This window comes from Nycticebus coucang, chromosome 5, assembly GCF_027406575.1.
Source record: "Nycticebus coucang isolate mNycCou1 chromosome 5, mNycCou1.pri, whole genome shotgun sequence".
In the NCBI taxonomy this organism is placed as follows: Eukaryota; Metazoa; Chordata; class Mammalia; order Primates; family Lorisidae; genus Nycticebus; species Nycticebus coucang.
Window position 1 is genome coordinate 107,176,487 of NC_069784.1, and position 8,774 is coordinate 107,185,260.

Here is an 8,774-nt window from a genome sequence, read left to right on the forward strand (position 1 = left end):
CTGCTTCAATCTAGCCTTATTTTTCTTTACTCTTGCCTGTATAGCTGGTTATATCTTCTGGCATACCCTGATATTTCTTGCCTCTATGACTACTCACAATGTTTCCCTCTCTAGAAATGCCTGGCCATTTTTCTTTATTTGCAAACTCCGGTTCATCCTTGTGGCTGAGCCCATGTGACAAATTTTCCAGTAAATCCTTCCTGAAGTCCTAGGTTGTATTAAATGTCCCTCTTTTTTGTCCCATTGTATCTTGTACACTTCCCTAACTGAATACTTGTTCTATTCTATTCCATTCTATTCTACTTTATCCTATCCTATCCTATCCTATCCTATCCTATCCTATCCTATCCTATCCTATCCTATCCTATCCTACTGTTTATCTGTCTTGTTTCCCTCTGTGCTCTTTTTGGGTAGGAATTCTTTCTTAGGCTTGTAGTAATTTCAGTGGCAGAAGGCAGTTCATAAATATTTGTACTTGTTTTTCCTTTGGTGGAATGAACAATTTGGATGGCATAGGAATTTAGGATCCACTTAGTATAAATATGTCTGTCATACTTAGGGCCACTGAGTACAGCTGTCCAAGTTGTGCACTGCACTGCTCTGGGTGTATGTACTAGTCTCCTAGATTGTCAAGTGAACACCACCCCTCCAGCTGTTAACTGCACAAGTCATCTAACCATAGGCACTCTTCTGAAGGCTGGAGAAGAGATACCCCGGTGACTACAATTTTTAACTGTGAGGTAGTTTTATTTTCAATTGTAATTTACTTTGGGTTTCTAAAAAACAGATCTATACTCATTAAACAAATAATTCTGTTATTATTCCTCTGGTATTTTCTCTTTTCATGGAAAGCCATTGCTTTAGACCGGTCTGTTTCCTTCCCATATGCATCTCATAAACTGTGAAATGCTTTACCTTCCTTTCCTGCACTGAGTCCTTATTTCCTTAAATGAATTTTCAATCCCTGAAACATGAAGTTTCTGCAGATGAAAAAAAATAAGTCAATGGATTATACTGTGGAAAAACAAGCATTGGCTTGTAAAATTGTTATTCTTTCAAAGAAATCAGTCAAAAAAAAATCAGAGGATTAAGAAGTTAAGTCTAAAGAAAGCTGTCATTAAATGAACATTAGCATTCTCCTGACTTCAGAATTCAACTGAATAAATTGAATTTATTATTAAATATTAAATTTATAGATTTTAACAATCTAAAATTTATAGATTTTAACAAAACCAAACATAAATCTTAGTTTAGAACCGAAAAACATGAAATTCTGTATTTGATGTTTGATAACTAATGGACAATTACCAAACAACTGTTTCAATGAAATCTAGTGAAAATAATCATTATACTTGTGCATCAAAAAAGTATCAAAATAAAAACTGAGTAAATGGTCACCTAGGCACGAGGCCTAGTACAGACTTATTAAATTGACAGCTGATATTTATAATCTATATGAAATAGGTATTGATACTAATGTCATTGTATTATAATGACCATCATATTAAGGGTTATGTATCAGGCACGAGTATAAGTATAAGGCATCTGCAGTATTTTGTCATTTTAATACTCAAAAGAATTTATAAGGTAGAAATGACTATAATGCTCATATTATAGTTGAGGAAATGTGTATGTGAAAAGGTAAAGAAAATAATGAAATGATTGAAAAATTAATTTAAAGGTAAATATTTTCAAATCAGCAGTGAAATTTATGAGACTGGCATAGTCTATCCCTACACATAAGGTTAAAATATGGACCAGTCTAGAAGGCTCTAACTGTCTAGATATGGTTCATCCTACCCCTGTCTGTACCTGCCTGTCTTCCACCCACTTTCTGAATTTTCTACAGACACTGAGGTTTGAAATTCACTTGTGCTCTATGTTGAAGAGCTGTTATGAGTCCCTGGAAGTGAATCCCTGGGGTAATTAATTAGTACCCTTTCCACACCTGCTATTCTTTTTCTTTTTTCATTGACAGTCTCACTCTGTTGCCCCAGGCTCAAGTGCTGTGGTGTCATTGCTCACAGCAACCTCAAACTCTTGAGCTCGAGCCATCTTTTTGCCTCAGTCTCCCAAGCATCTGTGACTACAGGAACCCATCACAATACCTGGATAGTTTTTTTATTTCTAGGAGAGATAGGGTCTCAATCTTGCTCAGGCTAGTCTTGAACTCCTGAGCTCAAGCAATCCACCTGCCTGGGCCTCCCAGATGTTAGGATTATAGGTGTGAGCCCCTGCGTCTGGCCTATGACTGATGCTCGTAAGCCTACTATGTGATAGGACTCAGGCCCTAATCCTAACTCATGCTGCAGGACCTGCTGGACCTGGAGCTATGTGCTCTGGACTCTGACTGCTGACTACAAACAACTGTTCATCCTTTGCCAACTCTCACTTCCTGGTGAGCTGAACTCTGTCTCCTACTTAAAGGCACTGACTAGGGCCCTGCTTCAATCCCAAATTCCCTATCTCCCCCCCTCTCTTGGGATCAAGATGCTATCACTTAAGCGCCATCAATGCCCAGGAAATACTGATCCCATAACCCTAGCTAAAAGTGTGGGCCTTCTGCATATTCACATTAGCCTAGAAGGAAACCAAATTTTCTAGGTTACCTTGGACTTTGAGGCTTTACTAGTGGACAACTGCACATGGGATCAACCCAGAAGCAAATTTGGTCCTTTCAGCTTCTACCTTGCATGCTCCCAGCCCACCTCCTTCAGCCCACCATGCTGCTACTAGGATCATACATAGTAGATGCTGCAAGACCGAGCCTCTTTAGCCAATTACAATTCCTAAACCTTGAAAATGTTTCCATTTATTTTAGCCATTCAAATATAGACCACGTTTGCTACAACTCTATATTTGTAACATCTACCCCATTGTCAACTTTAAGGAATCTTCAGGATAAAAACATGGAAAATCAAATGAAATCCAAAGTAGATAAATGTAATGTAGACAAATCCAAGTGGAAAGGAGATAAGTGTATGATTTAAGGGGGTAAAGGAGAAATGGAAGATTTGCCAAGACATGACTCTGGTTGAGAGTGTCAGAGAGAAATTAGAATATAAGGGATTGATTTCAGGTGGGCACAATAAGAAAGGAAGAGGGTCTAGGTCTGAATCTATTCTGTCTATCTATTTATCTATCTACCTACTTATCATCTACCTATCTATCTACTTATCATCTATCTGTCTATCTACTTACCTATCATTTATCTATCTACTTATCTATCTATTCATCCATCTATCTGTATCTTGTATTTATATGTCTTGGTTACTGTTAGTCTACCTCTACTTTCTTTTTGAATCTGGCTAAGCATTGTCTTTGACATAGCCACCATGGCCTTGTTTATAGAAACTAAATATACAAGGCATATTGTAGAGATAAAAAGAATCAATAAATCTAAAAAAAAAAAAAAAAAAACGCCTGGTAGACTTTGCATGCTGATTAGACTTGTCTCTACTACTGAAACTACATTCATTTGGGGGAATTATGGCATCTGCCTGACATCTTTACTATCCATTTTCAGACAAAGAGCCCCCCAAATGAGATCCTGGATGGTAATAATGAAGTTTCAAAAAGCCAAATGAAAACAGTCTGTGACTCTCATAAGAAAGTGAAAGAGGAAGAATTGTAGTGTAATGCATCTTGTATATGATGAAGTGAGTTTAGTTGCCTGAAAGATGGGCCCAGAATATGGGAAGATATTGTCTAGGTTTGAGGTGGATATCAGAAGGAGATGTGCAGGATATTGTGTGTGGGGGGGATAATAATATTAAGATGCAAGGACACATTAGAGGGTTAGTATGGGAGACCCAGGATACAGATTCAATGGCTACATTTTGCAATAAAAACTTTCTCATAGTATATCTGAGTTTATGTTGCTATCGAATCTTTAATATGCATAAGTAATCAAAAGTTACCAATATAAGGACCTCAAAGGGTACAAACAGTGAGATTCAGTCATGTGCTGGGTTTTTGGAGGATGGCCTACATTTTAGAAGGGGGGAAGAGAAAAAATTAAATTATTTAAGAGGCTTGAGTGAAACATGCAGCCTGGTGGGCTGAGGAGAAATGGAGGCTGTGAGGATAGAAGGGTTTGAAAAAAAGAACTTTTGCAGTGAAGGACAAAGTGAATTAGCTGAGGGGGACAGGAGATCCTGGAAGGCTCCTTGTGGTTGTTTTAATAGGGAGCAATACTAGAATATCTTTGCTTGCAATCTTGAATCGGGAAAACATTTTTGTGTGCTCAGGGGACAGGGTTCAGACCTGTGGAAGGATTGCTACACATTTTTTTTAGTATAGCAGGAAAAAAAGGGAAGAAACTAAAAGAGCAGATGCAGGCAGCCTGGCAGATTTCATGCCTGGAGCGTAATCCCTGTGCTTATTTCCTCAATAAAATCTAAGACTTGGCCAAACTTGAGTATGTTCCCAGGTATGTGTGTGTGCACAATGTGTGTTATGGGGGTGACAGGTTTGAGGAGTGTTTAGAAGGTGTGAATCTGCCTTCTGATACAGAAGTTAAGCAAATCTGCTGGGGAATATGTATTAGAATTATGACCTGGGTCTTGATAGAGGTTTTCAGCATTAAAAAAGAAAAACATTTACTTTAATATTTGATACCTACAAAAGAGTATTTGTTGTGCACTTGTAAGTTATAAATAAATAAAGCAATGATTGGTATCCCCACCATGCACTGATGATCTAGACCAGAGGTTCTCAACCTGTGGGTTGCAACCCCTTTTTTCCATTTGTAACAACACAGCAATGAGGAAGGTTAAGAACCACTGATCGAGACCTTACCTGGGGTGTCCAACCCACAGCATGCTATGAGTTGGATGGCTATGAATGTGTCTCAAGACAAAATCATAAACTTACTTAAAACATTATAAGATTTGTTTGTGTTTTTTTGGTGGAACTTGATTGTGCAATTCTCGAGCGTGAACTTTGTAGACTACATCGGTCGCAATGTCACATAAAATAAACATACATTCACTCTTGCTCTCCGTACGCATATGTGGCTTCAGTTTTACATGGTGTGCTGCTTGCAGTGTCTTATCTTCCAAGCACAGACAGACTGACAACATCAGACATTACATGTGCTCGTGGTGATTTGGCAAGGCAGAGATTATCAATGATATTTCAACCTCCCATAGCAACATTAGATATGTAATGTTATTTAGAAGTCAGGTGAGTGTTCTTATTTGGTTATTAAGGGTACTTCCACACCTTGGCAGTGGGCGCCTCATACATCGCCCACCACGCTTTACAATCGGCCCTCTGCCTTGCCTTGCGTGGGCAGCTGAGACATGGAAGAGCCTACACCTTGCTTTCTATTTTCCTATCAATTAATTTTCATAATAAAAGTAAATATAATCCTTTATCTATTATTTGTTTTTAATCCCAGCATGGTTTCTACAATATCTTAAAAGAAAACAGAACCCCAAAAAGAAAAATTACGGATGAAGGAAGATTGTTCAACAAAAAGTGGACAGATGACCAATTTTTCATCCTGGCCAACAGTAAGGCACTCTGCTTAATTTGTAGGGCATTTGCACAAGTTTTCAAAGACTATAATTCGAAAAGATATTATATGCAAAAATGTGGTGGGGAATTTGATGTGTATGAAGAATTGCGTCATAAGGACAAAATAGGGAAACTAACAAAGTCTGTCTTCTCAACAACAAAAAGAATTTTTTTTTAATTACAACTCAGATTCCATTGTAAAAGTTAATCATGTGGCTGTAGCATATTCAATAGCAAAAAAATCAAAACGCATTGATGATGAGTTTCTTAAGCAGTGTATGGAAAGCATGACAGATATAATTTGCCCTGAAAAAAAATGGGGATATTTCTAAAAACAATTTGTCTCATCAGACTATAGCCAGGTGAATTGAAGAAACTGGAAAATCTATTGAAAGAAATTTGGAGAGCAGAGCTGCTAATTTTAAATTTTATGCTCTGGCAGTGGATGACAGCACTGACAGCTCAACTAGCCATTTTTATTAGAGGTATTGATGACAAGTACAACGTCATTAAAGAAATGGCTTTTTTAGTGCCAATAAAAAACATGACTAAATCAAGAGATTTATATGAAGCAGTAAAAAATATATGAAAGCAACTTTCTTTGTCCATTGTCAACATACCTGGCATAGTTACCGATGGTGTCCCAGTGGTGGTAGGTAAGAGAGAAAGACTTGTAAAATTAATAGAAGACTATGCAATTGCCACCTGAAACCCATATTTGATAAAGTATTACTGCATACTATGACAATTTAGGCACAAAAGCTTTAAAAATCGATAATATGGCTCAGTGCACATGCTCAGTGGTTAGGGCGCTGGGCACATATACCAGGGCTGGAGGGTTCAAACCCAGCCCAGGCCTGCTAAACAACGACAACAACAAAAAATAGCCAGCATTGTGGAGGGCCCTCTAGTCCCAGCTACTTGGGAGGCTGAGGCAAGAGGATCACTTGAGCCCAAGAGTTTGAGGTTGCTGTGAGCTGTGATGTCACAGCACTCTATTGAGGGCAACAAAGTGAGACTCTATCTCAAAAATAAAATAAAATGAAAAAATAAAATAAAATACAAATAGGTAATGTCATGCAAATAGTCATCAAGACTGTGAATTTCATAAAGGGCCAAGGGACTGACTAAATCTTTGCTAATTCCAGGAACTCCTTTAAAGTACTGATGCTGACTTTGGTGACATCATTTACTTTTCAGAAGTAAAATGGCTAAGTAGAGGCCAAATGTTGAAAAGATTTTATGATTTGCAAGATGTTACCAAGTGGTTTTTTATAGTATCAAAAACCAAATTTGTGCCAGAACTTGACAATGAAAACTGCTTACAGATTTAGCATTTTTAGTGGATTTAACTCGTGATTTATATGAGTTAAACATGCGTCTTCAAGGTGAAAACCAGCTGGTCAACCAGCTTAACCATATTTCAAACCATAACATTCCAAACGAAACTGAAATTATGGTAAACTCAGATTAAGGCAAACAATTTTATGCATTTCAACACATTGGCTAAGCAAAGTCCCATAAACAATAAAAAATATGCAGTCCTGCTTTTTAATTTGATATAAGAATTTGAAAACAGATTTCAAGATTTCTGGGAAAATAATATTTTGGTGCATTCTGACTCCATTTTCAGTTGCCATAAATATGTTCCCTGCCAGTTTTCAAATGGAATGAACAGAGTTGCAATCTGACATTCAACTTAAAGAAAAATTTGACCATGTTTCTTTATTAGACTTTCGTCGATCTTATCTCCCCAGAGACAAATACCCCTCACTTCACAATCACACCAGATTCATGTCATCAATTTTTGGCATCACCTAAATTTGTGAGCAACTATTTTCAAGAATGAAGCACATTGGGAGTAAAATTAGAACCAGACATCTGATGAGCACCTTGAGAACTCACTGAGAATTGCAACTACTTCTGTGGAACCAGATACCGATGCATTTGTTTCTCAACTATAATGTCAAATATCCCACTAGGTTTTTTATTTTTTAATATCCCACTAGTTTTATAAAGTCCACTTTTCTTTTACTTTTATAATACAAACTATCAAGAAAGACATTTTTATTATTTAGACAGGTACATTTTCTAAATTGATGATCTCAACCTTGGGACCTGCTTGATGCTTTTAAAAAACTCTCTGGATGGCCAGTGCATAACTAAGATCATTATCTGAGGACTTTTTTGCTTATCTGTGGTGGCAGATATCATAAAAATTATGTGCAGACCTTTTTTCTTTTTTTTGCTCATCAGCTTTTGTTAGTGTTTGTGTATTTAATGTGTGGCCCAAGACAACTCTTCTTCCGATATGGCCCAGAGAAGCCAAAAGGTTGGGCGCCGCTGATTTAGACATTAATCACTCTGGGGCCCTCCCTGATCCCATTGCTCTTCCTCCTCTTCTGGAGTAACTGAGATTCTGAGATGTGCCCTGTAGCTGTTAGAGTGGGAAGGTGGCTTGGGGTAGTCACCAAAATAATTAAGAGAGCAAGAGCAAGCAGAGTTTTACCAAGGAAGGAAAGTTATATTAATGACCTGGCAAGCAGGCCAGGCCCTGTCTAGGGACTGCAGGCACCGTGAAAAGCACAGCCTCTGGGTTTTATACACAACTTTGAGGAGTATCAGCTGTTTCCTGGAAGTCTCCCAAGGCCTTGATTAACTCTATTCTTGAAATAGCCCACCTGCAAGGTCTTGAAAACAACCCACCAGCAGGGTCTTAATCAGCCTCATTCCCATAATAGCCCAGGTCAGCCTGACCCAGATCATCCAAAATAGCCTAGCCACATCCATCATTCACCCTGCTCATAACCAGCTAGCTACCTAATAGTACCGTAAGTATGAACTAAGGTTCCAGTATATTGTGACTGCTTTCTGCATGACTGTGACTGGTAGCTATTATGTTGTTAAATAGACATAGATCGATTAGCAATTCTACTGGAAGCTGAGACTAATTTAATATAGGGTTTTGAATAGCTCATGTTTAATTCCTTTAAAATTAAACCCAGAAAAGAAAGCCTTATGAGAGATTATAAACAGAAAGAAGATAGGTTTCAATAAAGCTTCCACATGCACCTGACTCAAGTTTGAGTCACATCTAATATTGCAGAGCAGATGTGATTCAGTCTACAAGCTCTGGTGGCAGGAAATATCACATTTATTTATTATTTTAAATCCATATAAAATCTGATCTAAGCCCCAATACTATTTGACAGGTGGAAATTAAGTCTTAGTCAATTAAGGCTTATTAAGAA